Genomic DNA, 19,837 nt, shown 5'->3' with positions numbered 1-19,837 from the left:
TGAAACGGGCAACAACAAAACACAGCATTCAAACAAAAAATATCTAGGTGCAGCCTTAGTATAAAATGAAATCCAAAAAATAAAAAGAGTAATTATGTTTACAGCAAAACATTAATGAAGGAACCAAGTGAATACAAAATAAACAAAAAAGTAGTTAACAACAATGATAGATAATTGTTTTTGTGTTATGCATCTGAAAAAAATACACTAAATTAATTATTGTGCATTCCAAATATAAACGAAAATGAAATTACAACAGCTCTATCATCATATTAGTTATCCTTCTGTTAGCACCAGTTTGTTGAATCCATGCTTTAAAGTTATATGAAACCCTCAAATTAAAAGATGCATATGTTTTTTTTTTTAACAAAATGGATCGTTTTCATTATTAAACTTATGTACATATACTTTTTTGTGAAGATAATTCTTTAATTCGTCCACAATTAAAAGAAGTTTACATTTTATTTAATTGCTTGTTTCCAGGAAGCAATTCGCCGACATATTTTCCGTATGCAAAGTGACCTTAGTGTGAACCTCCTCGTAAAAAGTCGGTGATTGCAATACGTATGACCTGTCACTAAAATAAACTATTATCTGATAGTACATGTTATACACGTGCTCAATATCCATTCTTATTTGTTATTTGTTTACTATAAGCTGATAATCGGCAAACTATGGCTTCAAAACTCGACAATTAATGAGCGGCCATATTTTCATCTCATAACAGACAAAGATAAAAAAAAATTGACAACAACACGATATGTTTGCATAAAAAAGGATAACTTCGTACACAAAAGAATAAGTTTATGATATATACATGCATTGGTTCAAGAATTGGATAAACTTTTTTTCACGAGTCACTCGTTTCATATGACTTTAAATAAATTTAACTGACTTAGATCCAAATAAGTAATAGCTTTACATGCATATTCTACATGGAATACATGTAATACTTGTATAGAACTTTATTATAAAAATGATAATATGGGGTATGATTATCTGTGAGGCAACTCTTCCAGATACCACATGATTAAGACTCTAGCAACTATATGTCACCGTACGGCTTTCAACAATGATCAAAACCTAGACCACATAGCAAGCTACAATAAAAGGTCAAACATTCTCTCTTATGTATTTCAATTGCAAAGAAGCCGAATGAAGTGACTTTATAGTCATAAGTCAATGTCATTAAACACACCCATCAGCATTGGTAAGAATAATTGGTAGTTTTGTACATGGACAAAATAATAAAGGGATACAATCTTACCTCAACAGCGGAGAGTTGCTACCACTGTTGGAACTGTAGTAGTAATTGTAGTTTGTATAGTATCTATTCCGGTAATATAAGTAGTTACGATATTGTACGTAGTTTTGATAGGACAGGTAGTAAGCTCTGTTATAGTAGTAATATCCAATGGCATCAACACGGTCTACAATAAGATATCAAAATTGTTTGAGCGTACTTGTAATAACTTGTCATCATTTGAACAATTATGAAATAAATTTAACAAAGATGACTTTTTGTGTATCATTACAGAATTTACAAAATACATGAATAAGAAAACCGGTTGCAATCAATCATAGTATTGTAAGTACATTTGGTTTACTTATTAAGATTTACTCTTGTGCGTAGGAACTACTTTGTTTTTAACTATGATATTCTTTTCATTTTGTTCTTTTTTTTTGATCGAGTCCGATTTGGTGGTTTTACATCTTACAAAGTTTATCCAAATTAATTTTGCAAAGAATTCCGCTAAAGCCGGTGCTAAGGGCCGTGTTAAGCCTACATGCTTTTGTACAGTGAGGTGAGAGTTTTTTGTTCCGTGTTGAAGGCCTCACTGTGACTTCATAATGAAGAACAGCAATAACTTGAAACGTTGTTCCTTTGCTTTTTGTGTTTATTTTGTTGTGCATATACTGATTTTTTGACATGGATAGATACCCCATATTCAATGTTTTTCTATTATAGTAGTATATATAAGTCTCTGTTCCATCTTATCACAATAATAAAAATAGCATACGCTGAAAAAATACATACCTAGAAGAGATATAATAACTAGCAAAAGTCTTGATAAAAATGTGAACAAAAACATGTTTAGAATATTCACGATGGTCAGCAATGTAAATATGGCTTTCCGAAAATAAATACTACGACTTAAACTTAGAACATCGGAAATCATCATTTACAAAGGAAGTGTATGATCTTACAAATTGTTGTTATGTTTGTTTATAATAAATTGATTTTAGTTTAGATTGAGCTTTCGTCTTTTAGCTATTATGTTTAAAATTATTTGTTTCCAAATTATTTAGTTCAACATTTTTGTTTGTCAATTTGTTAAAACGACAAAGAAAGCATTTGTATACCATTGATAAACCTACACAAAAACGACCGGTCATTTGCATGCAAATGAAGTTTCAATTTTTATAAAGTCTGCAAGTCTGCATTTGTAATAGTCGAATAGAACCCTTGCTGGTTATTTAGAAATACCTCTACTGATATAAAAAATGTAACAAGAGATTTATGATCGTAAATCTTTGAAGCAAATTGGAAGTTCTATGTTATTGAAACTCACCCCCCGTTTCTCGTTTGAATTATTTTACATTGTCTGATCGGGGCCTTTTAAAGCTGACTATGCGGTATGGGCTTTGTTCATTGTTGAAGGCCGTACGGTGATCTATAGTTGTTAATGTCTGTGTCATTTTGGTCTTTTGTGGATAGTTGTCTCATTGGCAATCATAACACATCTTCTTTTTTATATTTTAAAACAAATTATGAATGCATTCTTTGTTTTCTAACATCATGAAAAAATAACCAGTTACATTCATCGGTTCAGTAGCCTACTAATTTAATTACTTGAGGAAATTTGTGAATCAACGTAACACGAACACTCACGAATTTCACCAGTATTACGAAAACACAATCGTCCCCTGAAGTGTATACAAAAAGGGGGACATAAATCGTGTTTTATTGGATGTCTTGACGTTTGGCGTAATACGAAAAGTTTTTTTTAAAGACAAATTTGGTTCTGTGATTACTTAGTTCAAATTAACAAGTATCGTGTCTAAGAAATTAAAAACAAATAAAAATAACTGCTATATAAATCCCAATGTACTTTATTTTTGATATCTTGGAGATGGTTGATCAGTATCAGATAATTTCCGCGTATTTGAGTCCAACACACTGTTTCCCGGATAAGGCGGTGATAGGGAACATGAATCAGCAATTTGTTGGTATGGCGGCGGTTCCTGAAATGTTGTTGTGTAGGACTGGTTGACTGAAAAAAAAATACAAAAATTAAAGACCATTAACTCCTGTTTTTTTATTATTATTATTTTCACATCTAACATAATTATAACAACCATCTTATAATTTTGATAAGTTATATTGTATCAGTATGACGACAGAAAATATTACACAGTACATAAGACTTTTTTTTATAAATATACTGAAATATTTTGTTTAATGGCTGATTATATAAAAATATCTGCTGTTTCTTTTCATATTTTATTTATTTTGATAAAGGGGGAAAGCTGTTGTATGACGACAGAAACAAAAACGCTACAGTACATAAGACTTTTTTGTAAATATACCAACATATTTTGTGTATTGCTCATCATATATACTGTAAAATTTGTTTTCGTTTTTTATTGCAGTAAAAGAGATTTTGCTGAGTTAATGAGTGTAAAAAACTGAGCGGACCGTAATGTTAAATTTGTCAATGAAAAGTCTAGATGTAAAATTGTGTTCTATAACTTGTACAAAATTGTTGTCGCCTGCGTAGAAATCATAGTAGAATTCATCAAAGGGACACCATAAAACGGGTGTATACGTGTATTATATATAAGTCCGTTTCGTATGCCATTATTTCAGACTTTGGAATAAAACTTAACCAAAATAAATGAATTTAGAAATAAAACATATTGACCTTTTAATTGTCTTTTTTTCTAATTTTGTGTCGTTTGTCCTTGACCTCATATACGAAAGTTACATGACGTTTTTCGTTTACTCTTTTGCAAAGTAAATATTTCCTATCTATAAAATATAAACAGATAACCTTACATGTTATAGAAGTTGATATAGTCTTTAAGTGAGGGTGTATCACTTGACCTCTGATGCCGCTGGTTTTATTATCGTGTTTTATACAAATAACAATAATAACTGTAATAATTATTGCACTAATGAAACTTCCAATTACTACCCCTGCTACAGCACCATTATATCTATAAAAAAAAATTAAAAAAGGATAAAAACTCAATAAATGTACCTACTATAAAAATAAGAAGAATGTCCAAATGATATACGCATACATAGATGTAAATGAAGGTTGACAAATTTGGAGTAATGATGTTACTTTTGCCGATATTTGTGTATAAATTGTAAATATTAGGTCAAATATCATGTCAATTTCGACATATATTTGACTTTTCTAAAAGAAAATTGACAAGATTAGTCTCATTTGACACATCTTAGTTGAAACTCTCATCTGCATTTGTAAATGAGATTAATATTAATGGTCAAGCAGGATTTAACCAAAGAGTTTGATATTCAATAGCAAACAAAAAGATTATTAATCCAACGTAAAACGAAGATCAATATACTGTAAAAGTAATTATTACTAACTTGGTATCATAGTGGTACATGTAGTAATGGTTATATTGGTTGTAGTTGGAATATGTATGACTTTCTTGGCTACAACTGAATTGCACTGAAAAAAAATAAGCATCATGTTTGTTGTACAAGCAAGTCACGTGCACTCATCATAGATACCAGGATTGAAATTTTGTACGCCAAATGCACGTTTTCGTCACTTGTACAAAGAATACTCTGCAGAAAAGTAGTACAAGTTCAAATAATTCATATTACCTCAAATTTGCAGTTTGTCTGTGCTAATATGAAATGTTTCAAATAAAACGAGTAAACAGACAGATAGTGTTCATGTTATAACATTGTCTCTGACTTTTTATACAGTAAAACTGTATTTTCTTGAACAAGTTAACTGATTGAGGTTTTTAATGCTCAAAAGTTCAATACTTTTATAAACACTTGGCCTGCACCAATGGTAGTTCTTGATAGTAAATGAGCAAAGAGGAGAAATGAAATGTAATAAATGATTAACCAAATATAACGTCAACGCAATTACGGAAAGGAACAAGTTATGAAATGAATAAATATTATCTTAAATTCGTGTATTTTGGATAACTGATTTAGTTTGCAGTGTTTGGCATATTTTTCCTTTACTATGTAATAATGATAAAAATACGTGCATTATTATTAAAAGTAATAATTTATAGCAATAAAAAATTTAAAATCAACGAATTAAATCAGATTGAAAAACCATTGTTAATAGCATGTACCTATTAAAAGAAAAGATACACATTTCCAATATATATCCAAAAAAAATGGTCGACCCATGTTGCAGATACATGTTATGAGATATAACTAACTTATTTTCTAACTAACAGTAGTAGATAATCAACCAGTTTATACGTGTTCTTTGATAACTCGATCAATTTATACAAATATAATTAGTGTTAATAATGTACTTAAAAAGTGTTCCGTTGACAAAATTGTTATCCGTTGGGAGTCCGTTGATGTACTGACGTGTAACGGATGCATAACGGACACACACCGGATATGAAACGTACGAGAAACGGACACGTACCGGACAGAACGGATGTTGAACGTACATCCAACTAACGAGTAACGCATAAAACGGACAACTAACGGAAGCGTACTGGATAAAACGGATGAACAAGATATACGGACAAATCGAAGGCGACAATAATAATACATGTAAAAGGTCAGTGTCTGGCCTGAATAAGAACTGCTTGATTGTGAAGACGTACCTATACTCTAATATCGATTATGAAAAATAAGAATTCATGAACCTTAAGAAATCTGACATACCAATAATTGGCATTTCTAACGCGAAATCTTCAATTGGTATTTATCCGTTTCAGATCCATTCATCATCCGATATATCCATTATACGTCCGGTAGAAGTCCGTTTCTCATCCGTTGAACATTCGTTTTATCCGTTAAACGTCTGGTAGAAGTCCGTTGGTGAATTTATCTTCCAGACCTCCAACGGATGTATAAGGGACACGTAACGGATACAAAACGGAAACGAAACGGACGAGTACCGTACAAAACGGACGCCTAACTGGACGTTCAACGGACATTTTATCCGTTGGACGTCCGTTCAAAGTTTTGAACATGCTCAAAATTTTCCACCGGACAGAACGGACGTCGACAGATAAAACGTACGCTTAACGGACATGCAACGGATATGGACGGACGTCTAACGGATAAGAACGGACGCCTAACGGATATGAACGGATTGAAAAAAAGTTCTCCGTTTGGCATCCGTTCGAGCTATCCGGTAAGGTGTGACCGAGGCTTTATTGTATGGACTATTACAGTGAATTTCGTCGGCAAATCAATTTATGGAATAAATATATGTACCTTTATGAATTACACAAAACGATTAAAAAAGGGGGAAAATATTTACCATGTATACCTATCAATTGACTAAAGCGCATTCCAGTCCTAAATATATATTCTCACAGCATATCCATACATATGTCTTTCTTTTGGATCAGATCTACTTATTAACAGCCAGTTTTTGCAATGAGTTACATTTGTACGTATTGAAAAATTAAATAACAAACATCGAATTCCGAGTGATATTCAAAGCGGAAAGTTCGTTGTCAAATGGTAAAATCAAAAAGCTCAAACACATCAAATGATCGGATAGCAACTGTCTTATTCCTGATTTGGTACAGGCATTTCCTGTTGTAGATAATAGTGGATTAAACCTGTTTTAAACTCTATGTGAAAGGTTCATGACCCGTTTCCTCTATATCAACTACTGAAATATTCATTTATGTACTATTTGTTTTCATAATCGAAATGGTGATTATTGACAATATTGCTATTTTAAGAAAATTCTATCAAAGTATACAGATTGTTTGAAATGTTCAAATTTTTTTCATCCCGCTATTTACAATTTTCAAACACGTTTAATAATTTAAAACCTGCTGTCACGGGCTGTGTTCATACTTTTTGGTAAATTATATGGCTGCTTTTACATTTCGTGATAACTCATCAAACTCAAAATCGAGATAAAAACACTATTTAAATAGGTTCCGAGAAAATAATTTAAATAGGTTTCGAGAAAATAATTACAAGCCTCGGTCTCATCAAATATTATCCTCATCAGGAATCATCTCTATATTATTTTAAAATCATTATGTTTTATTCTTCAGCTTATTTTTAAACTAAGAATAAAATTGAGAATGGAAATGGGGAACGTGTCAAAGAGACAACAACCCGCCCAAATAAAAAACGTACACTTTCACCAACAGCTGTTCATGTAAGTACTTTTTACATGTATCTTACGCGTTAGTATTTCTTGAAAGTAGATATAGAAAATGTATTGATGTGTAAAAGAGATTCTCATATCTATACGTTTTGAAGAAACTTTTTTATCCATTGAATTAGATCCATTATAATAATATAATATGCAACATATTAAAATAACATTATCACAAAAACAACAAACTTCAATGTGAATTAAAAAATATAAGTTAAAGAAAATTACAAAAGCAAATATTATACGTCATGAACCAATGGAATGAATGGAAAACAGCTGTCATAGGTCCGACTTGGTACAGACATTTTTCGAAGAAAACGGTGGGTTAAGACTTTTTTTTTTTTGTAAAGATATCTGAACTTGCTACTTTCATGAAAGTTGGTTTATAATTGCATTAAATTGACAAAGCGCTGGGTAAACAACAAAACAATAATGTGACAATAATTGGAATCCACCATCCATCAATGTGCAAACATATATGACAAACATACACCACAATTGAATAAATTATTAACAAATCATACAAATGATATAAAAAAAGAGACACAAACAAAATTGTTTTTGTAGTAGATAGTTTTGACAAATGCACAGTCGGAAACCCGGTTGAAATAGAACAAAAGAATCGAAGCTCTTTGTTAGAAAAGGCGATAAATGCTTACTGTAATGTTACTAAAATTTTAAAAGTTAATAGAAACAAACAAAATTACAATTTTCTTCTTAATTACGAAGTGTTTTATTTAAAAAACACCATTTGCATAAGTTTTCAATTTATTTAGTACATAGTTAAGCAGAACATTTAGATATCAAGTCGACGACATGGGTATCTTTCAAGTTGGATGTAGAAAATGCATAACCTCCGATTTAAAAAAAAACCTGCCATGGACGGAAACACATCAATCTATTATATTCATACATCGTCTTGCTTCAGATTCTATCAATTTTATATATCAAAGCTACAGGTTAACTTTATAACATAAACAAATACTAAAAGATGAAATATATGGGTCAAGTGAAATACCTATCTAATGAATCACAAAAACAGAGTAGTTGTGTTCGAATAGCTATTTTTTTTACTGAAAGTACTTGACGACAGTCTTTCAAGTTGGATGATAAAAATGCATATCTTCGAAAAATTATATTTTTTTTGTGTGTGAAAACTAGAGTTTATAATCTTCAACCACTAAAAAAATCTAGTCTGCCTTTCAACGAAATATTTAATTAGATTTTTTTTAAATGTTTATGAATTTTCGAAAATTCCACCTGACAACCGATCAGACAATAGTTTTAAGTTGAATCAATGCAGAAAAGATCATTAACTGATGCGCATTAGCTAGTTGATACATTTGTCTTTTAAAATACAACTGACATATAAGGATCGTAATTGTGAAAAGTGGATAAATTTATCGGTTTCCGAGAGCAAAATTGACAGCGCGTCATCCCTACAATGGCTTCTATTTCTACGATTGTGAAAATGAACTGGCGTAATGGGGAGATAATTTTGACGAAGTAGAATCCTGACTGATACAGAAACACCTTTTTTTTAGCAGTTGACACTAACAAAAAAGTTTGTGTACGTGCTCGAATTGAAAGAAATATCTAGAATATACAAGCGCATAGCTGATATTATTGGCACGTATAGTTTGATTAATTGATGATTGGTTGTTTAACGCCTAGAGCATAATGTTTGATGAAACTCGATTGTTCAATGATGACGAAGAACGGTTTTGTTTACTTGTTCCGTTCTTTGACAATGGCATGTTCAACTTTGAAATTGATACTCAGATGACATACTATATCATACTATTTTACGAAGTATATGCTTCATTGAAGTCAATAAACATAATTTATTTCAGTAGTGTATGATTTTGAAGGTGACCCTGTCTTGTTTTTTTATTATCGTGTTACATCTCTATCACGTGAGTGCAAGATCCAACGTCTAATGCTGGTAAGTAAATGCTGGCGGTTGTGCATACTGATCGGGCTGAGACTGTTGCTGATAGGGATTAGGCTGAGACTGTTGCTGTTGACCATATGTAAACTGAGTTCCAAACTGGGTGGGAATGTTGTGTGAAAAGTTATTACCATAGGTTCCACCAACTGGAAAAGAAAATATGCATAATGAAAATAGTGTGTGACCGAGAGTTGAAATCATTTCTCAGTAAAAAGTAAAATCTCAAAAGTACTGAACTCTGAGGAAAATTCAAAACGGAAAGTCCCAAATCAAATGATAAAACACATCAAATAAATGGATAACAACTGTCATATTCCTGACTGGTACAGGACCTAAATATTGACCCCTGTTAATTACTAATAAGAATAAGTGTCATAACATCATCCACGACTCACTCCGTACTTACTGTTCTGGATAAAACGAGATAAAAGCTGACAAGAAATCCTGAGATTCTTTTTGCAATTCAGCAATGAACATAATTAATATACGTATACAAAATTTTAAAAACATTTTACTCCAACCATAATAGACCTATTTCTCGTATCAAACATACTAGAACACACCCGCGAAATCGCAGGGGAATAGAGCGTATGTAAACTGTAAAATAAATTATAACTCGAGAATTCAAGGAGAGGTATCAAAAGTCGAAGGAACTTGGGGGACTGGGCACATCTTTATTTTTTTGCCCTCCCTATTTTTTCCAAATACTGATTTTTATTCTCTCTTTTTTTTCTGTATAAACATATATACATAGTATAAGTACTATATAAATCGGCCACTAATATATTAAAAGTCACCCCAGTAAAATATATGGACGCTTATATTTTTGTTTTCCTCCCAAAATAATCCAAACTGAAATACTTTTTGCAAGAGTGATAAATGCTAGAATACACCCGCGAAATCGCGGGTATCCAGAACGTGGTTGAAAGTATGTAAAGTGTTGTAGGATGAATTTTTGTAAAAAAAAATAATGACTGGAGAATTTCAGGATAGATCATTAAAGTTATAGGTTCTTTGGGACAGGACTTAAATAATGCGTTTATGTGTATATTATGAACATACATTACTATAAATAAAGTGTATTTGCTTTTTACTATATCAACTTTCAATTTACTAATCGATCCACGGCGGTCATTGACATATTATATAGACCCTCTCTATTTAATAAACCCAGTGACCTTCATGGATAGTAAACTTGAAAATGATAGAAGATAGCAAATACACATTATTCATAATCCTTGGTATGTACAAAGTACAGAAAAAACGAAAACCGGATGTCTAGTCTGGCTTGAAATTTCGTCCAATGACGGAAAAATTTCCGGACACAGTTTTTTTCGTATTTCACCCAAAATAACCCAAACTGAATAATCATAAGAATGGATGACAAATGCGACAATACGTGGTACCTTTAGGACACATGGACATGATGATTAATTTATTGTGGAAGAAAGAGAAGCGACACACAAAATGAGCTCTTCTCGTTTAATAGTATAGAAGCTAAAAGAACTCCCAGCTGTTAAGGCTTATAATAATATCATAAAAAAAAATAATTGACCTAAATCTTACATTCAGGTTCGGCATAAGAAAATCACAAATTCACCAGCAGTCCAACTAACTCCATTTTCCGATGATGACATCTTTAACAAACATAAACTTTTATCTACCTTTCCAGAAGCAGAAAGAAATACAATGAAAGTTCCAATTTGTACTGGCTTCCGAAGCTTCACAAAACTCCTTACAAGTACTTGATAACTTGCATGCTTGTATTGCTGGTTTCGAATCTGTTCAATGTTTTGATTTTTCTACCCTATATACCACTTTGCCTCCTAATCTTATTCAGGAAAAAAATCACACACCTCTTTCAAAAGGTATTTAAAAGTCAAAATGCGAATATATATGTTCAAACTCTTTTAGGTCATTTTTTGTAACAACAAACAAAATAACAATGTCAATTGAACTTGCTTTGATACTATAACAGTCCATGCATTTTTACTAGATAACATTTTTGTTCTTTTGGAGATTTCGTATATCGTTAAGTCATAGGAATTCGCATGGGAACTAACAGTGCACCACTCATTGTAGACCTATTTCTGTATTATAATCAGTTACAATTCATGACCAAAAAAAAACCCATCGAAACAATATCTGATTCAAAGGTTAAATAATTTTTTTACATATTTGGATGATATATTCGCGTTCAAAAATGATGACTTCAGTATGCACATTAAAGAGATTTATCAGTCAGAACTGACTTTAAATAAAGCTAATACTAACAATGAACGCTGCCCTTTTCTGGATCTTGATATCTATACCTTTAACGGGAAGCTTAATACCTAATTACACCTAAAATGAGAATGCCGGATTTTGATTGGTTGGTAACCATTGTATTTTTCGCATATTCTCATTCTCTTTTTGTTTCAAACGAATTTACTCATTTTTCACCACTTTCGGTGGATATATGCATCACATTCCCCTTTATGCCGTGGTATTTGCCATTTTTGATATTCCCTTTTAACCCTCGCGAGTCTTTTACCGACAAAATTATTCGGTTATGACGTCACATAGAGACAACGCTGATGCGTAAATGAACATCTATTAGTTCCGCGGTATTTGGGTACTCTCTTCTTATCCTCAAAATATGCATACAAATGTTAACGGATTAATTTAAAAGCTCATTAGTAAAAAAAATCCTTATCCTGTTTCAATCATAATCTGTTCTATGTAATTAAACTTCTGTGACCACATTTCGCTCGCCTGGCAGTTTTGGAAATTTCACAGTCACATTTATATGTTTTTGAGTTTAGTATGACGTCCATATTCACTGACCTAATACAAATTTTTTTTAGGGGTCAGCTGAGACCAAACTTCTAGGAGCCAGATTTTCTCGCTGCATTAAAGACCCATTGATGGTCTTCGGATGTTATCTGCTCTTTGTTTGGATAGTTGTTTCTTTGACATATTCCCCATTTCCATTCTCAAATTTATCAACTATCAAAAGGAAAATAAAACACTAATAGCGGGGATGGTGTGGTCAGGTAAAAGATGTAGGAAGAACAAAACACAAATAATTAAAGATACCCATCCCCACCTCCAAGTTTACATATAACATTACACAAAGGGAAAACATTGATTTAAAGACATACACCAAATAATAACCGGATGAAGTCGTGTGCTTCAAAATGATTGATGCTGTAAAAAAAATGCCAATGAGTCATAACAGGTTAACTGACAGATATGTGCCGCTTATATCGTATTCCTGTAGAATGATATAGGTCAGAGCTGACTTTGTCAGCAAATATCTGTTGTGTTTTGTAACATGTAGAATCTATCGAATCAGATTTTCAAAATGAACAACGTTTCTGGTATGTGAAATGCATTCTTAGAGTAAAACCACTAGGAGATCACAAATGGTACGTTCTATTAAAGAGTACTTGTTTTTAAAAAGGACAAACTCGGTAAAGGTGTCCTTTTCAATAGTCATTTCTATTATTTAGTTCTACAATGGTGATGTTCAACTTACACTGAGTTTGTGTTACAGTAGGCATTGCTGTTGGATTAACCACGCGTCCTGGTCGTTTTGCGAACTTGTGACACCAACAGAAGATAGCGAGTGGTATCAATATACCGAGACCAAAAAGAACTCCGGAAACTATTGCAGCGACTTCACTGTCAAAAGAAAACGTAAAAGACCAAATTTAGCACAAGTAAATTATATAAATATGTCAAAAATCACCAATTTTTCTAAAATGTCAATAAATTTCAATTTTTCATTACAATACATTAATCATGCTCTAAAAAAATCTGTTAATCCTTGCGTTGAATCAAATATCTTAGTACATAGTTTACAGTCATACATGTATATTTTGAACTAATAACGTTAGCAGCTATTTCAGGGCTGATATGCATAAAACTACTTATGTTAAGGTATCCAATAGTAGTACTAATTTATAGAAGGAAATCCCGTCCATTCATAAGAAATCTTACCCTAAATAGCTCAATTTTATGCATACGCTCCCAGATGATTATACGTATGTCATCAGATGTGAGACCATAATAAATAGAGAGTTGAAACACAGACACATTTTATCCGATACCAATAAATGTTTGGGACCACAAAACTTGTATGGAATCGATTTCATTTGTTCTTTCCAAAATATTTGCGTTAAAACATGTTGCATAAGAAGAAAAAAAAAACACATCATATTAAAAGCGTAAAAAAATACGAATATGCATTTACTAAAGTATCTATACATACACGTAAACGCTATACGATGGGGGCGAAGATTTGTTTCACCTTAGAAATTGAAAGATGACAACTGGAAATTAAAAAAAATGATATTTTTAACTTAGTTTTAGTTTGAATTCGTCCATCCGTGTCTATTTTAGAAAACAAATATTTTTTTGAATAATTTATTAGTGTCCGATAGGATTTGCCTGTGTTTTATCACTGGGTCGATGCCACTGCTGGTGATCGTTTCGTCCCCGAGGGTATCACTAGCCCATTCGTAAGCACTTCAGTGTTAGCATGAATATCAATTACGTGGTCATTTTTATAAATTTTCTGTTTACAAAATTTGAATTTTTCTAAAAACTAAGGATTTTCTAATCCCAGACATAGATTACCTTAGCCGTATTTGGCCCAACTTTTGGGAATTTTGAATCCTCAATGCTCTTCAACTTTGTACTGGTGGGCTTTATAATTGTTTTGATATCAGTGTCACTGATGAGTGTTATGTAGACGAAACGTGCGTCTGGCGTACTAAATTATAATCCCGGTACCCTTTGATAACTATTAACTCTCTATTTTCTACGGTCTTACATCTCAAGACAATAAGATAGCCGTTTGATCTAATAATGAGCGGTCTCGTGTTTTACTTACGAGGACGGGTCACAATAATAAGTATAAATATACGTATCACAATGAATGTCTTAAAAGTCTTACTCTTACAGTGTATCAATAATAACTATACATATTATGATGAGTGTTTTAAAAGTTTAACTATAAGTCAGGATCAAAATAAAATGTACTTGTATTCATACATGTTAAAATGAGTTTTTTTTTAAGGTTAACTTACGAGGAAGGGTCGGATTAAATAAGTATACGTATTATAATGAGTGTTTTAAAAGTCTAACTTGCAAGGAAGGGTCAAAACTATTAATACTGGTATACGTATTATAATAAAGGTTTTGAAAGTGTAACTTGCGAGGAAGGGTCAAAATTATTAATACTAGTATACGTATTATAATAAAGGTTTTAAAAGTGTAACTTAAGCAGAATTATAACAAAAATAAACAGCATACGTATCATAATCATCGTAATAGTCATCGTAGTCGTCGTCGTCGGTTCCTCCTTTAGTTACTGAAAACAGAAGTTAATAAATCAAACATTTTATGTCAAAAAGCAAATAGAAATGTTTACCTAATTGAGACGCAAAACAAGCTTTCAAAACCTCATACTAGGAAATAGAAACTCTGAATATGTCTGGCAACCTATTTAAGGACTTATACAAAATACCAAAATACAAGAGATTACCAACAATAAGACATAAGAAGGACACATCCTTTCATGGGTTAAAATAACAAATAGCCGGAAAATAAAAAAAAAAATACCGAAAGCCTACAAGAGGCTGCGAAAACAGAACTGAAAAGACACAGACAGAAATACAAATCTTGAATAAGGAATATAATTTGAAACCAGACAAGCTAGCAAGAAGTATATAGAAGACGTATGCACCATACATAAAGATAACGTAAAAGTAGTGGTCATACATCAGAATCAAAGATAAAAAAAATTAACAGTTGTAGTAGCACCTTTTACATTGAACGTTTGATGTCGCCCCTAACTATGATGTGAACTTATCGAGGAGTATTTTTAGTGGTTCTGTTGTGCTGGTTTTTTTTTATACATGCTGCCCTATATTGTTTTACGTGTTCGTATTTATTCTGTGGTTAGACAGCACTTCGATGTTGACATGATTATCAATTATATGGTCATTTTATTTTATAAATTTACTGTTTCAAAAATATGAATTATTCTATATCCTACTGATTTTCTTATCCCAGGCATAGATAACCTCGCCATATTTGGCACAACTTTTTGGAATTTTGGGTCATCAATGCTCTTTAACTTTATACTTGTTTGGCTTTCTGACTTTTTTTTTAACTGAGCGTCACTGATGAGCCTGTCTAGCGTATTAAATTATAAGCTTGGTACCTATGATAACTATTAGCATGTCGAAGAGTATTATTGTATTGTTTATTTGTGTATTTCTCTGTCCTGAATGTTCTTGCATTTATTTGTACTGTAGTACTGTCATTTAATGTTGTCATTTTAGTTTTATATTTAAAATCGCCTTAAAAGAGAGGGGTTTGGCTAGCCATAAATCCAAGTGTAACCCACCATGTATTCTTAAATGTCCTGTTACAAGTCAATTGGTTTTAGTTTGTAACCTGGATTTGTTTTCTCTTCATTGATTTATTACTTTCGAACAGCGTTATACTACTGTTGCCTCTATTAAGCGTATATATTGCATTAGAAAAAGAGGAAAGACAAGGGCTTCTTCACTTACCCTTTCCGTTCCTAGTCGTTACAGGGAGATTTGTTTGTATTTTACGTGGAAAAAATTTGATTTAAATTTCAAGTCTATTAAAGTCTTTTTTTTTAAGATTTACGAATCTGTGTCGTGCTATTTCGTTGAATTAATTTATCCGTAAAATCTCACTGTGATAATTATATTTATGTATATATGTCAGGTGTATTGTTGGATTATTGGCAATCATACGTCTCCTAGTAATGTTTTGTATAGGGAAGTTACAGTTTTTTATTCCACTTTTATACTTTTGCGCATATGTAAAATGGGACTGACAGAACACAATATAAAAATATGTACAACAGCCCGTCACCAATGTATTAAATATCGTACGTATGCTTATAATGCATAATTATCCGAAACAAATATATAAATCAGGAAACTGAACTTTGTTCATACGAGTTTCATTGACCCGGAAAATCCAAATTTGACTTTTTTTTTAGAATATCTTAATGTGTACTCACCCAACAACAGTAACAGTATCAAGATTGTAAATATTTTATCTAAAATGCACTTCATACTAGAAACATTCTTCAAACCGAAAGAGACGTATGATCAATATTTTAAATGCTATCATTATATCGTTTTACGGTTAATTGATTGTAAGTTTTTAAACAATGCAGAACCATTGATTTAAACATATGACTATGCACGATAATTATTCATAAAAATCATATTACGAAGTACATACTTAGGTACCCGTAAACAATAAGATTTACACTAGATTTTAGTTATCTCTCCATGTTTTAGCTTGTAATTCTGTAAACAAAATACTGGTGTTCAAATAGAATTACATCAAGATGCCATTTAATTTTATTGAATTCTTTTCATTTTACTGAGAAACATGAAACCAACAAAAACCTTGGGGTGATTTCAGATGTTTCGGAAGAGTTAGCAGATCCTGTCCATATACACTTTTTGTTTAAATTAGCTTACAAGTGTTATATTTGCTCATCTGAATTGTTGTTTTCCCCGGAAATAATAATTAGTAAATGAAGGGATTAAGAAATCCATCATAGATACCCAGCTTGAAATTTTGTACGATAAACGAGGTTAACTGCCCGCTACTTGAAAGCTATTTTTTTGTGTTCATCTGTATTTAAAAAAGGGTACATGAATACGTACTTCGTGATATTATCATTGTTCATGTCTTGATCTTTTCCTCGATATTGAAGATACATACGAAGGTAGAGCCCCTTACCCTGTCGACGAATTCAAATTCGCTTCTTTTCAGGTACATGTTATTCCTTAAGTTTTTGTTTGCTACCTTATTTGTTTTACATTTCTGATCGTTTCCAAGATTTAAACATCGGTCAACAGCATGTCGCCTTATCCACAACCTATACATTATATACAAAATTGAAAAGGATCAATTTAAGAACTTTCACGTCTCCTTAGTCAGTGCTGATAGAAAAAAATCAGATGAATTAAATAAATATAAATTGATTTTTATAAAATAGAGAATAGAGACAAATGTGTCAAAGAGACAACAATCCAAAGAAAAAGCAGAAAACATCCGAGTTTTCAACGCAGCGAGAAATTCCTGCAACCAGAGGCGGAGTTCAGCTGGTCACTAAACACCAAAGTATATTAGTTCAGTGAAATGGACGCCATAGCCATACTTTACATCGAAACTAACAAATGAACTAAAATGAAAAATTATATAAGACTAACGGAAGCTAGAGGTTCCTGACTTTGGATAAGACAAAAAGCTGGCATCTTTAAACATGTTTTGAGAGAACACAACTCTCCCCTATACCTATCATAAAATGGAATAATCTCACACATAGCAAAACGTACAGTAAAAGCCAGTTCAAAATAAGTCTAAGTCTGGTTTTAGAATAGATTACGAAAAGAAAACAGCTGTCATATTCCTGACTTGGTACAGAAATTTTTCAAAAAAAAAAATGATTGGTTAAGCCTGGTTTTTATAGATAACTAAATCTTCCACTTGTATGCCAGTTGTGTTATAGTTCCTTTATATTGAACATACAACAAAACTGACTAAAAGGTTCACCATTCATACAAATGAATAAAATAAAATAAAAAGACGCAATTAAAAATGATTTTGTAATTGATTATGAATTTGACAAATACACCAACACATTTTGTTTGTAGTTGACGCAAACAAATAAGTTTTTGTACGTGCTCGCATTGTTCACATATTTTGAATAAACAAACGCATAAAAATGCATGAGCATTATCAGCTCATTAAGTAGTTTGATACTGACTTGATTTAACAAACTTATCTAAAATTTTCCCTTTATACATTTTGAATAAGTAAGAAACTGAGGTTTCAACTCCTTCATGCAAAGATGACTTAAGATAAATTTGGCTATTTTGTTTTTAGATATTTTTGTCATAAAGCTCTTCAGCAGTTTCGGTACTTATACATCCTCTTATTTCAGATGGTTGGCTTAGACGCCACTGTGAAATATTAAACAAATTATAGAAAATCATCACTTTTGCAAAAAGCTTCGCCATATCCTACACAGGTAAATAAAAAATAATTTTGTCATTGCGTATACTTGATCGTCTGTGTGTATTAAATCTTTCGTTTAAGAATACCAAGAAATTTCTTTTATATCAATAAAACTAATCTAACACTCAAGGTACATATTAGGTTAATATCAACAAATAATTGAATGTGATTGCTCTATTTATCGTTTTTCCTAGGTTGACACTTCGACAGGCCATGTTGCTGAAACTGCTTTCGTAACTTGTAAATACTTTTTCTATTTCTCTGTGACATATTCATGCATGAACCCATGAATTGTATTCCTGTGTTTTAAGAAAATTGAAAGAAACAAATAAAAAAATGTTTGGGTTGAGAATTATAAAAGCACAACGTGCTTACATGGGCCACTGTCTTACAAACTTAACCTAAAGGTCTTTCAGACATTTAGAGTGCATTTCTTTCTAACCAAAATTTTGTAAACTCTAAACGCTACAAAAAGTAGAAACAAATACATCGTTTAATCAGTTTACTGAACCTGTTTGATTTATTCCTTTCAATAATGCATGCACATGTTGTTGGTAAACATACTTTTTACAAACGTAAAACCAAATACATCGTTAAATCAAGGTGAAGTTAGAAACAAATGTAGCGTTTGTTCTAGCAAACGACGAACGACAAACTGTAGACGAATTTTTAGCGAGTGCAAAGTTTGTCAAAGTTTACGTAAACTTTGCAAACGTATGTTAGAAACAAATGACCAAAACATGTGCGCGCTTAGCCGTTTGCATCGTTTGTGTTAGAAAAAAATGCACACTAATTCAGTTTGTAAGTAAATCGACCATTTTTCTTCACACATCGTTGTCAATATAATGGAATTTGATGCGACTGTCATACAAGTGAGAGGTAAATTAGCTAGCTTTAAAACCAGGTTTATACTCCACCATTTTATACATAAGAAAATGCCTGTACCAAGTCAGGAATATGTCAGTTATTATCCATTCGTTTGATGTGTTTGAGCTTTTGACTTCGTCATTTGGACTTTCCTTTTTCAATTTTCCTCGGAGTTCAGTTTTTTTGTGATTTTACTTTTTACACATAAGTAACCTCTATAAAACATGTCTTTAATCATTTAAAAGTTAAGTGTAGTATGATGTTTTCATTTATAATGTTATTTTCCCTGTTGTTTTATTTCACTCATTATTCTCTATAATTCGATTATTAAAATCATTGTTATAAAAGAGGGACGAAAGATACCAAAGGGACAGTCAAACTCATAAATCTAAAACAAACTGACAACGCCATGGCTTCTATAAATTACTTTATTCTTCGTGGGCACTGTAATTGGCATACAACTATTTCCCTAGTCTGTAAACTTACTCCACCTGTTTCTACCCTTTTGTATTTAAGGGAATTGTCGATATTTATCAAATTCTTGTGTAAGTGTAGATATGAAGCAGGCATT

The 19,837-nt window shown here is 31.8% G+C and overlaps 1 protein-coding gene and 1 long non-coding RNA gene across 3 annotated transcripts in view; both read right to left on the bottom strand.

The window, feature by feature from the left end:
- Window positions 1-19,837, bottom strand: part of LOC143072085 (uncharacterized) — a 130,174-nt gene that overhangs the window by 23,458 nt on the left and 86,879 nt on the right. The gene's annotated exons all lie outside the window — the stretch shown is intronic.
- On the bottom strand, window positions 1,370-8,036 carry LOC143072075 (uncharacterized). 2 transcript variants are annotated; one of them, XR_012977035.1, is made up of 4 exons: window positions 6,513-8,036; window positions 4,061-4,221; window positions 3,114-3,275; window positions 1,370-1,430 (listed from the first exon to the last, which is right to left on the bottom strand). It is a non-coding gene; the product is annotated as an uncharacterized LOC143072075 (long non-coding RNA). The 2 variants fall into 2 exon arrangements; XR_012977034.1 differs by lacking the exon at window positions 6,513-8,036 and adding an exon at window positions 4,622-5,524.

This window comes from Mytilus galloprovincialis, chromosome 1, assembly GCF_965363235.1.
Source record: "Mytilus galloprovincialis chromosome 1, xbMytGall1.hap1.1, whole genome shotgun sequence".
Taxonomy (NCBI): domain Eukaryota; kingdom Metazoa; phylum Mollusca; class Bivalvia; order Mytilida; family Mytilidae; genus Mytilus; species Mytilus galloprovincialis.
Note: the sequence above shows the minus strand (reverse complement) of the source record. Positions and strands in the feature narration are given on the sequence as shown.